General features: G+C 41.3%; 1 long non-coding RNA gene across 1 annotated transcript; it reads left to right on the forward strand.

Moving 5' to 3' along the window:
• Nucleotides 1-203: 203 nt before the first annotated feature.
• LOC124266731 lies at nucleotides 204-8,944 on the forward strand. Its single transcript, XR_006895833.1, has 4 exons — nucleotides 204-242; nucleotides 8,300-8,305; nucleotides 8,620-8,678; nucleotides 8,860-8,944. It is a non-coding gene; the product is annotated as an uncharacterized LOC124266731 (long non-coding RNA).
• The last annotated feature ends 3,917 nt before the right edge of the window (nucleotides 8,945-12,861 follow it).

Here is a 12,861-nt window from a genome sequence, read left to right on the forward strand (position 1 = left end):
TGAAACTACATTGTAATGAACGGACATTTCAACTTACAACATTATGTCTCATCCTTCCTTTCTTGTGCAGTACTTCTTACGTAAGTGGGACACATAAACCTGGGCATATGGCCGGGTTGATCAAGTGGAAGGTGTGGGACTACATGGGACATATAGATCTGGGTGTAGGGCTGGGTCGATCAAGGGAGGGTGTGGGACTACATGGGACATATAGACCTGGATATAGGGCTGGGTAGATCAAGGTAAAGCTATGGGATTACATGGGACATATATACCAGGATGTAGGGCTGGGTAGATCAAGGTGTGGGACTACATGGGACATATACGCCTGGTTGTAGGGCTGGTTAGATCAAGTGGATGGTGTGTGACTACATGGGACATATAGACCTGGATGTAGGGCTGGGTACTTCAAGGGGAAAGTGTGGGACTACATGTGACATGTATACCTGAGTCGTAGTACAATAATGGTTCTGCCTCACATGCAGGTTATATGTTTATTGAATTCTGATTGCTGTCCTACGGTAGGGTAAAAATGGGTGGATGGGTTGTTTGAGCATCGGGGGATGCGTCCTTGTTTTAAAGTATTTTTTGAAAAAAAAGTGTTTTCTTCAGGAATGGGATAGAATTGAACGCCCAAACTCAGTAATCAACGTCTAGCGTGTCCCCTTTTCACCGGCAGACTGGCCCTGCTGGTATGAGTTCATTAAAGCTATAAATAGCTTATACGCCTTCCAACCTGTCGAAAGTTATGGCTCCGAGCGACATGCAACTGAAGATCCACAAAGTGGTTGGCTACAATAACGAAAAGCTGGGCGTCAACCCCGATGTTAACATGAGTCACGTCATACCGCCAACGAGTAGCGGTGAAATGGGGATCGTGACGTCACCACCATCTAAGGTGCCCAGCGTTCAAACCGAACTACACCCATCGGTACGAGAAATTGATGAAAATCAGCAACACATCAATAGTAAAACAGCGCTCATGGTCGGTGGAATCGCGGACGGACTGTGTCTTATCGGATTAAAAATTCTTTACCAGACCGACCACAGCGACGACGAACGCCCAATCGTTTTGACCGAACATCGTGACCATTTTTGACAAGAGGCCTAAAAACCAGGAAACGATGCTACCCAAGATGCCCATTTGAGGTGGTAAAGAAAGCACACCACCACCAAGTCGAAGCACACCACCACCAAGTCCAACCCCAATAGGCGGCAGCAGCGACGTCAGAGACTGGATTAAAAGACATTTGAAATCACTCGGGGAAGCCTTGGCTAAACTGGATGGCAAAGCCTCTGAAGCTCTGCCGGCCAGTTTAGCCAAGGCTTCCCTGAGTGACTTCAAATGTTTTTTAATCCAGACTCTGACGTTGCTGCTGCCGCCTATTGGGGTTGGGCTAGGTGGTGGTGTGCCTCGACTGCCTCCACCTTAACTAACCGTCAGCGAGACGACCAGGGTCGATATAATAAAGCCCCAAATCGTCAGAATGTTGGCGACAGTGAACCTTTGTTCTCTGAATAGCGTCTAACGTGGTGTCTTCATAGAGCACTTGGTCGATGGTTTCGCGAATGCAACTGATCTGGGTTTCTCGGTTGTACGCCACCGCTTCTAATCGGGCTATGTACCGTCTTGCAAGTGACGAACCCTTGCCTTGACCCCGTGTTGGATGATGTCATCCTCTGCTTGTTCGAGTTTTGTTTGCTCGTAAGCGATACGATCGTTGAGTACTTTCACTTTGGCCATGTTGACCATGGGCGATCGACGAATGGTTCGCAAGCCCTTGTCGAGCCTTCACAGTTCCTGAAGGGGAAATTCTAAGCCAGGCAAGGGTTCGTTCATGTATGTGGCCAATATTTTTCCGATGTTATTTGATGTTTCTTGCATGCATTGTGGAACATCTCTCAAATCATCCTGACAGATCGCACTTGCCAAGGCATCATGCTTAGTGTTCGCTTCTCGTAAAGTCTTGGCAAACTTCCCGCTCATATTTTGTCAATAGCTCATTATATTTAATTGTTCGAGGACAAAGTGGGCACCGCGGCGACCGGCCAGCATAGAAAAAGTGAGAGGTTTTCTTGTACAGGCATGCATGAGATCGATGTCTGGAGCCTCTTTCAACTGTAGTATCCCTTGATCATCAATTTCGAAGTTTGAATGATTGCAATAAAGAGGAGCAATATTTTCCTATTCCCCTAGGGCATCATAATAATCGTCTGTGGCTGTATGTAATATGGTACCGCCTATGCTTTCACTCGCGTCATCATCATTGAGCAATTGTGTTCTCTTACCCCACTAATCGTCCATGGGACTTTCTTTACCACCTTCAGCCAAGGTTCTGTTATGTTAAAGATATAAAAACATACTTTCAATATAGACGATGGCATACAGACGAAAACTAGATACGTTTCGGAAAAGAAAGGAAGTAAGAAAGTATAAAAAATATATAAAATGGCTTCGATTGCCTTGATGGTTGGTGGGGCATTAGTCAACGCCCTGGCTTTTTCGGGGAGCAATTACCTTTTTTCTTACCTACAAATATCGAACGCGGCCGAAATCGAAGCGGAAGGAAATGTCACGATTTAGCCATCGGAAAATTACAAGCCTCACAAGCCTACTACGTAAAAAAATGCATGCAGAGAATTTGTTTTATCCATGACCAACTCCAGCGAGAAAGTCACGCTGCTTGTACGTTTAAGGATGTGGACGAAGCCATGCACGTGTATTATCTCGTCATCAGCAAACCGCTCGAACCTCTCAACGAGCAACCCACCCTTTCTGAGTATTACACACTTTCTCCGGAACAGAAAGACAGGCAGAAAGACAGGGAGCTGGTCTTCGTTGCACTCGGTTTAGCTGTGACTGTGTTGATTGTTCATCAATTAGACTAACGTATATCTAAGTGCATATAGCGGAGATGAGACCCGCTCGGTGTCGTTGTCAGTGCGTGCTTCTGGGAAAGGCTGAGACTTGCGGCAAGAAATGTAGGACAGACGAGTACAGCGGCATACACAATGTCTATCAGAAAAGGTTTTCTGAATTACACATGCTCGGTATGTGGTATTGGAGTGAAATCTCATTATGGTTTTGGCAAAGTCCACGGAGCAGACGTGGTCCGAAACCAACTGATTTATGAGAAGAAAAAAAGATTATCTCAACGAATGTAACCGACTACTCAGAATAAAAAAAAGGAAAAAAGAAAATTTTGAGCCTATGAGACATTTGTCTTTGCATGTGGATATAGCATATCAATTAGACATTTGACTTTGCAAGTGGATATAGCAATCATGACAACCATCAGCGAACTCAAAGCTATTGCGAAAGAATGTGGATTGGGTGGTTATTCTCGCATGAGGAAAGCCCAACTCGTCGCCTGAAAACCAGAATGTACTTAGTCACAAAAACCTATTTTCGAGTAATTCGATCTTGAAGTTTAGAACAACAATATCTTCTAAACTTTTCAATCAAATTCTTTCAAATTTTGCACATGCATGTCACATGTTAAACAGTATCACAAAATATGAAATTACATACTGAAACTCTTGAAGTAAATAAGAAACACACGCACAATGATTTGAGATAGAACACTTGAGCGAAGAAAATCGTGATTTTTCTCAAAGTGTTCTAGGTGTCAAAAAACACAGCTGAAACTCAGCTTAATTATTATTATATCGATATTTGATTGTTATTTCTGTATTACCAGGTTGTATTTTGTCGTTTAAAGCTGTTTTACTTTCATGAGGACTACATTTAATTAAATACAGCAGAAATAGAAACAGAGTTAAAATGTTCCATTTCCATGATGACAATCGTTTCAAAATTGGTAAATCTCAATGTAACGTGATCAAATTGTGCTTGCTAATTGGTCGATTGACAACTTAGAACACTCGAAATTTAACAGCATGTGATTTTTCATGGAGATAGAACAAAGTTTGTGTTTGAAAAACCAGTTTCAAAGCTAGATAGCACTGTAAAAAGTTGCTAGAGTAATAAATTATGCTCGAAAACCTACCCTGAGCACACTAACTCTAAATTTGTCAAAAGTGAACTTGAAACACTCTGGTTTTCAGGCGACGAACTGCTAACCTTGCTCGACATGAAATATGTCAAGCCCCCTACTTTACGAGAACTCAAAGTTCGAGCTAAAGAACGTGGGTTGAAGGGTTATTCAGACCTGAGGGAAGCCCAACTGGTGGTATTGCTGGAAGACACCGAGCTGGTCAAACTGGGATTTGTGCCGACAGAGAAAGCTGTGTGTAAGTATCTGAGAGGATGGAAAATGACTGTACAGTCTGACATTGACGTCAACAGCATCAAACCCTGATCTCACGGACAAAGTCGATGAGGAGTTGAATGATTTGAAAAAGTATCAAATACAAGCTCACGATTAAGATAACGGTCCAAAACCCCAGTCGAATCACACTACCGAGTACATCAAGCCTTATTTCAGAGGCAAACAAGAAGTCATATTTCAAGTCGACTCTATTGAAACATCAATCGATGCATCATTCCAACAGATACAGGAAACGATGGAACAATTGACTCATATAGGTGTGTTGGGGAGTATCGATACCATCTATAGTGAACTACAGGCCATTCAAACGTGGATCATACGTAGACTTGCCTTTGTATTAAAAGAATAAAAAGCCATCGTTAACGTTAAAACAACGACGATAACTGCTTAAGATGAGATCTGAGACCTTATTTCCTGTTGATTCTAAAATTGTGAACAGACCTTCGAGCTATCCCACAGACGATTAGCTTAACTTTGAGTGTATAGACGCACCACACCCATCTCTCAAATTGTGCATATTATAGAATAATGAAAACAAAACCATTTAGCCATCAACGTGTTTGGCCACGAAGGAAATAAACCCATTGTGCACCGTATCAGCTACCAGTCCGATGATGTGTGCAGAGTGAATTTATTCCTAATCAAAAAAGGCGACCAGTATCAATACACATGGATGAAAAGTTTGAGCCAACTGTTGTACGACCAAACCAATCACGCCAGAAAGAAACATTTTGTTCTATGTCAGCATGGCTACAGTCGAGAAGACTTGCTGGAAGCGCATAAGGAAGACTGTAGAGGTTTGGGGAGACCGCGATCAGAATCGACATCCCTGAGGAAAATGAGAACATCTTAAAATTCATCAACCACAAACATCAAATGTCCGTGCCCTACGTCATCTATGCTGACTTCGAAGCTCTCATCAAACAGATTGAACACACCACGCCTAAAACAACAGAAAAAAAACATCCAGGAACAAAGTTTCAGGTATATGGTCGTCCAATGCGACAGACAAACGAATGCTCCCATGAATCGAGGTGCATGAAACAACGAAGAGAGAAAAATCAGTGCCCCTATGGATACCGAGGCGCCGCTGCTACGTGTAACCAACTCCTGAACGGGGACTGTGAAAAATCATTGTAACGATACCGAGGCGCCGCTCACAAATGTGTAACTTAGAATGGATCCCAAAACCATCACAATCCACATGGTGTTTCACAATTTGGAGAGGTTATGATGCCCACCTGATCATGCAGGCCATCTCGAAGATTGAGGAGGAAGTTAACATGCACCCCCAACAACATGGAAAAATACATTGCCTTCTCGCTCAACGGTCTGAGATTCATTGATAGCGCTCAGTTTCTCCCTCAACAGTTTGGTAAGGGCCAACGATACCTTCGCCATGCACCAACGTGGCGATTCGGCCTCTGCTGTTAAAAAGGGTTTGTACCCATACGAGTACATTCACGATTAATCTAAGTTCGAGGAGACATGATTACCGCCCATGGACTGCTTTTACAGTGGCTTAACCGACTCGACCATCTCCCAGAAAGATTACGATCACGCCCAGAACGTGTGGAGACTAACTGAACTGTCAACATTTAGGCGATTATCACAATCTCTACTTGAAAACGGACGTACTGCTGCTGGCCGACGCTACATATGACAAATAGCCATATCAAACTCAATCGACCCGTCTACGTGGGGATGAGCATTCTCGACTTATCCAAACACTTGATGTATGACTTTTATTATAAAATAAACTTAAGACACAATACGGTGACATGTGCGATGTGCTCTACACCCACACGGATTCCCTGTTAATGGAAATTCGTACCGAAGACGTTTTCGAGGACATGGCCGAAAGACATCAACCTGTACGATACGAGCGATGATCCGAAAGAGCATCCTTTACACAGCCAAGTCAACAAAAAGTGCTCAGCAAGATGAAAGACGAATGTGCTGGGACACCCATCGCAGAATACGTTGGGTTAAGACCTAAGATGTATTCCATCAAGAAAGCCGACCACGATGAAATCCGAAAGGCTTAGGGGGTGAAAAACTACCTCGTGACTCAGCACATCAAACACACCCTCTTCAAACAGGCTCTCCTCAAGAATCAAACGTTGAACATGTTGAGAAGCGACGGGCACAGGATATACGGACAAGATATCAGCAAGATGTCTCTGTCGCACATGGATACCAAACGATGGATTTCAAACGATGGTATCCACACTTATGGCTATGGATATCAACAGTCTGTCTAGACCTCGACTAGGTGGGAGTTTCTAATACCACCTATAAAAGAAACTTCACTAGGCACGTTGAGGCCTAGACAGTGTATTATGTCCCTAGTGAAAAACAACAACAATTAAACGGACAATAGCATCTACATAAGCCCTACAGGGTAACTGGAAAGGCACGGGCGCCATCCCGAAGTTAGCCAAAGCCGCTCGAGTCTCCGAGGATACCACCAAAGCTTGGCTTAAAAACAAGCTTTCTGGCAAGTTTACCTGCCGGCTCCCTGATACATCCCGAGAAGAAAGTTTGACATTGCAATACCATATCATATCCGTCAAGCCGACATCCTGTTATAGGGTTAGAAACAAAGAGTATAAACAAAGAGTATAAGTATCTATAAACTCAGTCGCTTGATCTGGACGACCGAATTACAAGCCGATCCAGGACACGAGTTCATGGGAGCTGTATCACAGCTGTTATCGAAAGCATGAATTTCAGGTGAGACAAGGCGTGGCCGAAGCTCACCGAAGCCAAGCCATCGTCGAAAGGTTTAACAAGACTTTAGCTGAGCGTTTGTCTGGACATCAGTATGCCCAAGACATGGTAAACCCCAGAAGCAGAAATACGGAATGGGTCGTGTGCATATCGCGAGTGGTGTCGGCAATCAACAACGAAGTCACTAGACTCATACATAAACGACCTGTTGAAGCCATTAAAATGAAATCTGTAACGACCGAATCAGCTGCACCATCGCGTAACGGAAAAAGAAAAACTACCGGACCGGGTCGTCGTGAGGTATCTGTACCAGCCCTGGTGAACTCAAAGGAGGGGATAAACGTTTTGCCACAGACCCTGTATGGTCCGTTAAAACGTATCTTATCGATCGGGTGGATATCAAAGAAGATGAACCCCATTCGTAACCACTTGAAAGACGGACCAGGTAGGGATTCATGCGAGAGGAATTGCAAATTGCCCTCGGTATTAACCCCTTATTAAGTATCATCTATTTATAGGTATCATCATGTGGACATTGATCGAGAAACGGTTGTTCAGGCGAATCGGGGTTGACGTCAGTGGACTCGATATTTTACTCAGCCATACGTTGAGAAATAAGTCGAAGGAAATTCACCACCCTGTGCGATAGTTTAGGGCACGAACGGTTACAACTTCTTATGGATACTTTAGTCGATTATTGACTCGAAACATGAGATCGCCCCGCCCTGAACTCGACCTACTCCGTAGCCTACTTCAACGAGTTTATGGCAGACCACATCCATAAAATCGTTGCTGAATATTACGACTACATGAAAACGAGGACGCATCCCCTGATGCTCACACAACCCATCCACCCATTTTCACCCCTACCATAGGACAGCATTCAGACATCAATAAATCTATAAGCTGCATGTGCGGCAAAACCATCCTTGTACTTCTACTACCTGGATGTGGGGCTTGGTAGATCAGGGGAAGGTGTGGGACTACATGTGACAAAGAAACCTGGCTCTGGGGCTGGGTAGATCAAGGGGAAGGTGTGGGACTACATGGGATATATAGACCTGGGTGTAGGGCTTGGTAGGTCAAGGGGAAGGTAGTGGACTACATGGGACATACAGACTTGGGTATAAGGCTGGGTAGATCAAGGGGAAGGTGTGGGACTACATGGGACATATAGACCTGGGTGTAGGGCTGGGTAGGATAAAGGGGAAGGTGTGGACTACATGGGACATACAGACCTGGGTATAGGGCTGGGTAGAGCTGGGTAGATCAAGGGGAAGGTGTGGGACTACATGGGACATATATACTTGGGTTTAGGGCTGGAGTGATCAATTGGAAGGTATAAGGTGAGTCAGGACTACATGGGAGGTAAGCTTATAGACCTGGGTGTAGTAGGCTGGGTAGATCGAGGGAAGGTGTGGGACTAAATGGGGCATATATACCTGGGTGTAGGACTGGGTAGATAAAACGGAAGGTGTGGGACTACATGGGATATATAGACCTGGGTGTAGGGGGCTGGGTACATCAAGGGGAAGGTGTGGGAATACATGGGACATATAGACTTGGGTGTAGGGCTGGGTCGATCAACTGGAAGGTGAGTGACTACATGGGAGATATAGACCTGGGTGTAGGGCTGGGTAGATCAATGGGAAGGTGTGGACTACATGGGGCATATAGACCCGGGGTGTAGGGCTGGATCGATCAAAGGGAAGGTGTAAGACTACATTGGACATATAGACATGGGTGTGGGACTAGGTAGGTCAAGGGGGAAGGTGTGAGACTACATTGGGACATTATAGACATAGGTGTAGGACTAGGTAGATGAAGGGGAAAGGTGTGGGACTACATAGGACATATAGACCTGGGTGTAGGGCTGGTTCAATCAAGGTGAAGGTGTGGGACTACATGGGACATATAGACCTTGGTGTAGGGCTGGGTAGATCAAGGGGAAAGTGTGTGACTACATGGGACATATATACCCGCTTGTAGGGCTGGATAGATCAAAGGGAAGGTGTGGAACTGCATGGGACATTCCCGCAATATCATGGCGTGGCGACACCTGAAATGGGCTTCACATATTGTACCCATGTGGGGAATCGAACCCTAGTGTTTGGCGTGAAGAGAGATCGCTTTAACCATTGGGCTACCCCCTCCGCCCCGTGTGGGACTACATGGGACACGAAGCCCCAAGTGTTGGAGCTGTGTGGGTCAAGGGTTGCTTGTGCGAATATTGTACCTTGATGTACGGGTTTGGTAGACTAAGGTATATTTGAGATACTACGTGGAAGTTGGAAGCCAGACAAGAATAAACCGTGATCAGTTTTTTTCCGAATTTATTCATCAAAGGAAAAACGGAAAGATATATATATATATATATATATATTATTTTTTCCATTTTTATTTCAATACACCAGGGTTACATGTTCGTACAGTAGCGTACAAGTTCATACAGAGTAGTTACATTGATGGCCAGAGTGTAATGTTTGCTTTAATAAAGAACATGTTCATACAACAGTATATAAAGCAAAATTTTGTGATTGGTTTCATGTTCATACAACAGTATATAAAGCAAAATATTGTAAATGGTTTCATGTTCATACAACAGTATATAAAGCAAAATATTGTGAAAAGTTTCATGTTCATACAACAGTATATAAAGCAAAATATTGTAAATTGTTTCATGTTCATGCAACAGTATATAAAGCAAAATATTTTAAATGGTTTCATGTCCATACAGTACCATACAAGTTCGTACGGTTCATACAGTGTAGTTATATTAATGAACAAAATATAGTGTTTGCTTTAAATAAAGAATGTGTTCATACAGTAGCATATAAGTTCATACAATTCATACAAGGTAGCTATACTGATGGACAAAGTATACTTGTAATGATATTATTAATAATGATATTAGTGAGTAAAATACTTTAAATATGTATCGTAAGTTCAGTGCTGTCCTATATATCCATATTTATCAAAGGTTGCCATTTCTTATTGAAAGTATCGGCTTTCGGATTAATATTTGCAATATGTTTTTCAATATTCATTATGTCCTTCACTGTATTTACAAACGAGTCAAAGCAAAGTTTTTTGAATTAATACTGTTATTGTGAATGATGTTTTTACAATCAGAATCAAGTGATTTTGTAATACAAAACATCTGGGAAGTCCAAAAAAGACAATCTCCTTTGATAGTTCACATCTGCTAGTGCATCTTCTGTTCATAAATTCTGCTACCTGCTTACAGAAACTATTAACATGTGTGTACTTTCATAATAAACATGATGAATATCTTCATTTGCTACTTCACAAAAACAGCAGTTCTTTTCTTGAGTACATTGATCTTTGTAACAATTTATCTTGAAAATCACACAATTTACTGTTTTTGGTACAGCTCCGTGTTTGTGTATTTATAAGTTTGCAATTCATACATTATCAAACTCATTTTAGACGAGAATGAGGTGGATCGACATTTTTGTGCAGGTTGTCGTAATATATTCTACATCTTTTAGATTCAGAGAGCAAGTCCATTAAAGGTTTAGATAAGCTTAGGTTGTAGAATAGTATGTTGCTATTTTTTATTTTCCCTCTCCATTCTGCAGAAATATTATTGATTAAACTTTCAAAGTCAAGAAACCTACCTTTAATGTTGTGCGCTTTTTTAATGATATTAAATGAAAGAAAGCCTTCATTACCACATACATCCCAAAATCTTTTTGGGTTTTGTTCTGATGGTTAAGCCATAGAGGTTCATTCAGGATATTCTGGATATCGTACGGGGTACTATGATTTTGCAAATAATAGTGTTTCCAAGCTGAACAAGTATCTTTCCAGAAAGGATTGTCAGTTAGAAAAACTTTCTCGATATTAGCACCTACTGAGAATAGGTCTATTCTCTGTTTTTATATATCGTCGCAAAAATGATATTGTTAGTGCTGAGATATAGTTAGTAATGTCTACCATCCTTAATCCTCCATCCTCATAGTCTCTTATCAAAGTAGTTCTCTTGATTTTATCCTGCTAACCATCCAAAATAAAATTGAACAGGATCTTATTGATATTGTTTACTCCCCTTTGGTGGATTTGGCAAGGCTGAGAATATATGATCTAATGTAGATAGTATCAATGCTTTTATAACAATAATGTTACCTATTAAGGTCAGCTTTCTTCTCCTCCAGTTTGCCAGTAGTTTATTTATTGTTGCTAGTCTTTTCCTAGTATTTATGACCCAGAGATTGCCCAGCTTTGAATTTAAAGTAATTCCCAATACTTCGAAGTTTATCCAATTTAAATTTCTATCTTCACATAATGTTACCTTCGAGTCTGCTTTGGATCATAGCCATATTGCGTTGGTCTTCTCAATATTCACGTGAAGTCCAGAAATTTTGTGAAAAGTGTCCAGTTTATGTAGAGCACTCTTTAAGCATTTCTAAGTTCCATCGAGAAAAGGTTCTGTGTCGTCAGCATATTGATCTAGTTTATGTTCTTTGTTATTTATTTCTATTCCTTGTATGTGGACACTATTTGTAATCATAATTCCGAGTACCTCTGCAACAAAAAGAAAGAGATATGGGGACACTGGGTCGCCCTGGCGACAAACTCGTCCGTTTTGAATTACACATGAGTTAACGTTGTTGGTGAGGATTCTAATCCATTTTGTCATTTTTGGTCCAAAACCGAATTTCTTTAACACTTTGAGTATGAAATGTTTTGAAACACTATCAAATGTTTTTACACGGAATTAACAAGCCTGGTCTATCCTCATTTACCAGCTCATATATTATGTCATACAGGTTTCTAATCTTATCGGTGATACATCGCTTGGCGATATTAAAGGGTGTTTTAAGTATTGTCTATCTCTATTAGCTTTTGGTAAGCAAGGTGTCCCCTGGTTTCTTCTTCTTTCATATTTTCAAATTCTTTTTTAAGTCTTGAGAGGTCTCAAAGTGTCTTTTCATTTATATTTTGATAATCTTTTCTAATGTCAACTTAAATTTCAGCTGCTTTGTTTTCTAGGTTCTGGAGTTTGTTACATTTATTTTGTTTCATAAATGATGAAACTGATATACAGTAGCCTCATATTTCCATAAGTAATGTCTCTGAGAATAAACCGTTAGAGATTTTTAACTTAAGATCCAAGTCATCAATACCTTCAGCATTGTTGTCGATTTGGTCATTATCTGCGTATTCAATTTTTGTTTCTCGAAAGATCTTCTGAACATTGGACATAAATTCCTTATGGTATAACAGCGAAGTATTAAATTTCCAGTATCCTTTTCCTCTGGCGGAATGGTCAGATTTGTATCCAGGGATGATAATAGACTCCAGACTTATATTAAAGTTATTTTCTGATGCTAAGAAAAAATCGAGACAAGCCTGTTGTCTAAGGTTCTTCCGCTACCATGTACATATTTTTCTTACCATGTATTTGCCGCGAAGCATCACTTAGGTTATATTTTTATATTTTTTCTAAGACATACTTCCGTGCTTTGGGGTTATTGATATTCTTATAGTTTTCCAGGTCCAGGTTAGGATCAAGGTTCCATTCTCCACATAAGATCAAGGAATCATTTTCAAAGTTATCTATATCAGTAAACAAGTTTTCATAAAATTTTATATCATCATGGTTAGGACCATATATATTAGCAATTGTTGTCCTTATGGTGTCAATCGTACAGTCGGTTACGATAAGTTTCCATTTTTGTCAACTTTATCACAATGAATTTCTATTTCTACTTTGTTATTAAAAAGAATAGCTACTGCACGAACATTTGATGTGTAAGGAGCGATAATATTTTTGTTCCCCATTCATTCCCCATAGAATTTACATCATTCT

This window comes from Haliotis rubra, unplaced genomic scaffold (genome assembly GCF_003918875.1).
Source record: "Haliotis rubra isolate DU_JTF1 unplaced genomic scaffold, ASM391887v1 Scf1277, whole genome shotgun sequence".
In the NCBI taxonomy this organism is placed as follows: Eukaryota; Metazoa; Mollusca; class Gastropoda; order Lepetellida; family Haliotidae; genus Haliotis; species Haliotis rubra.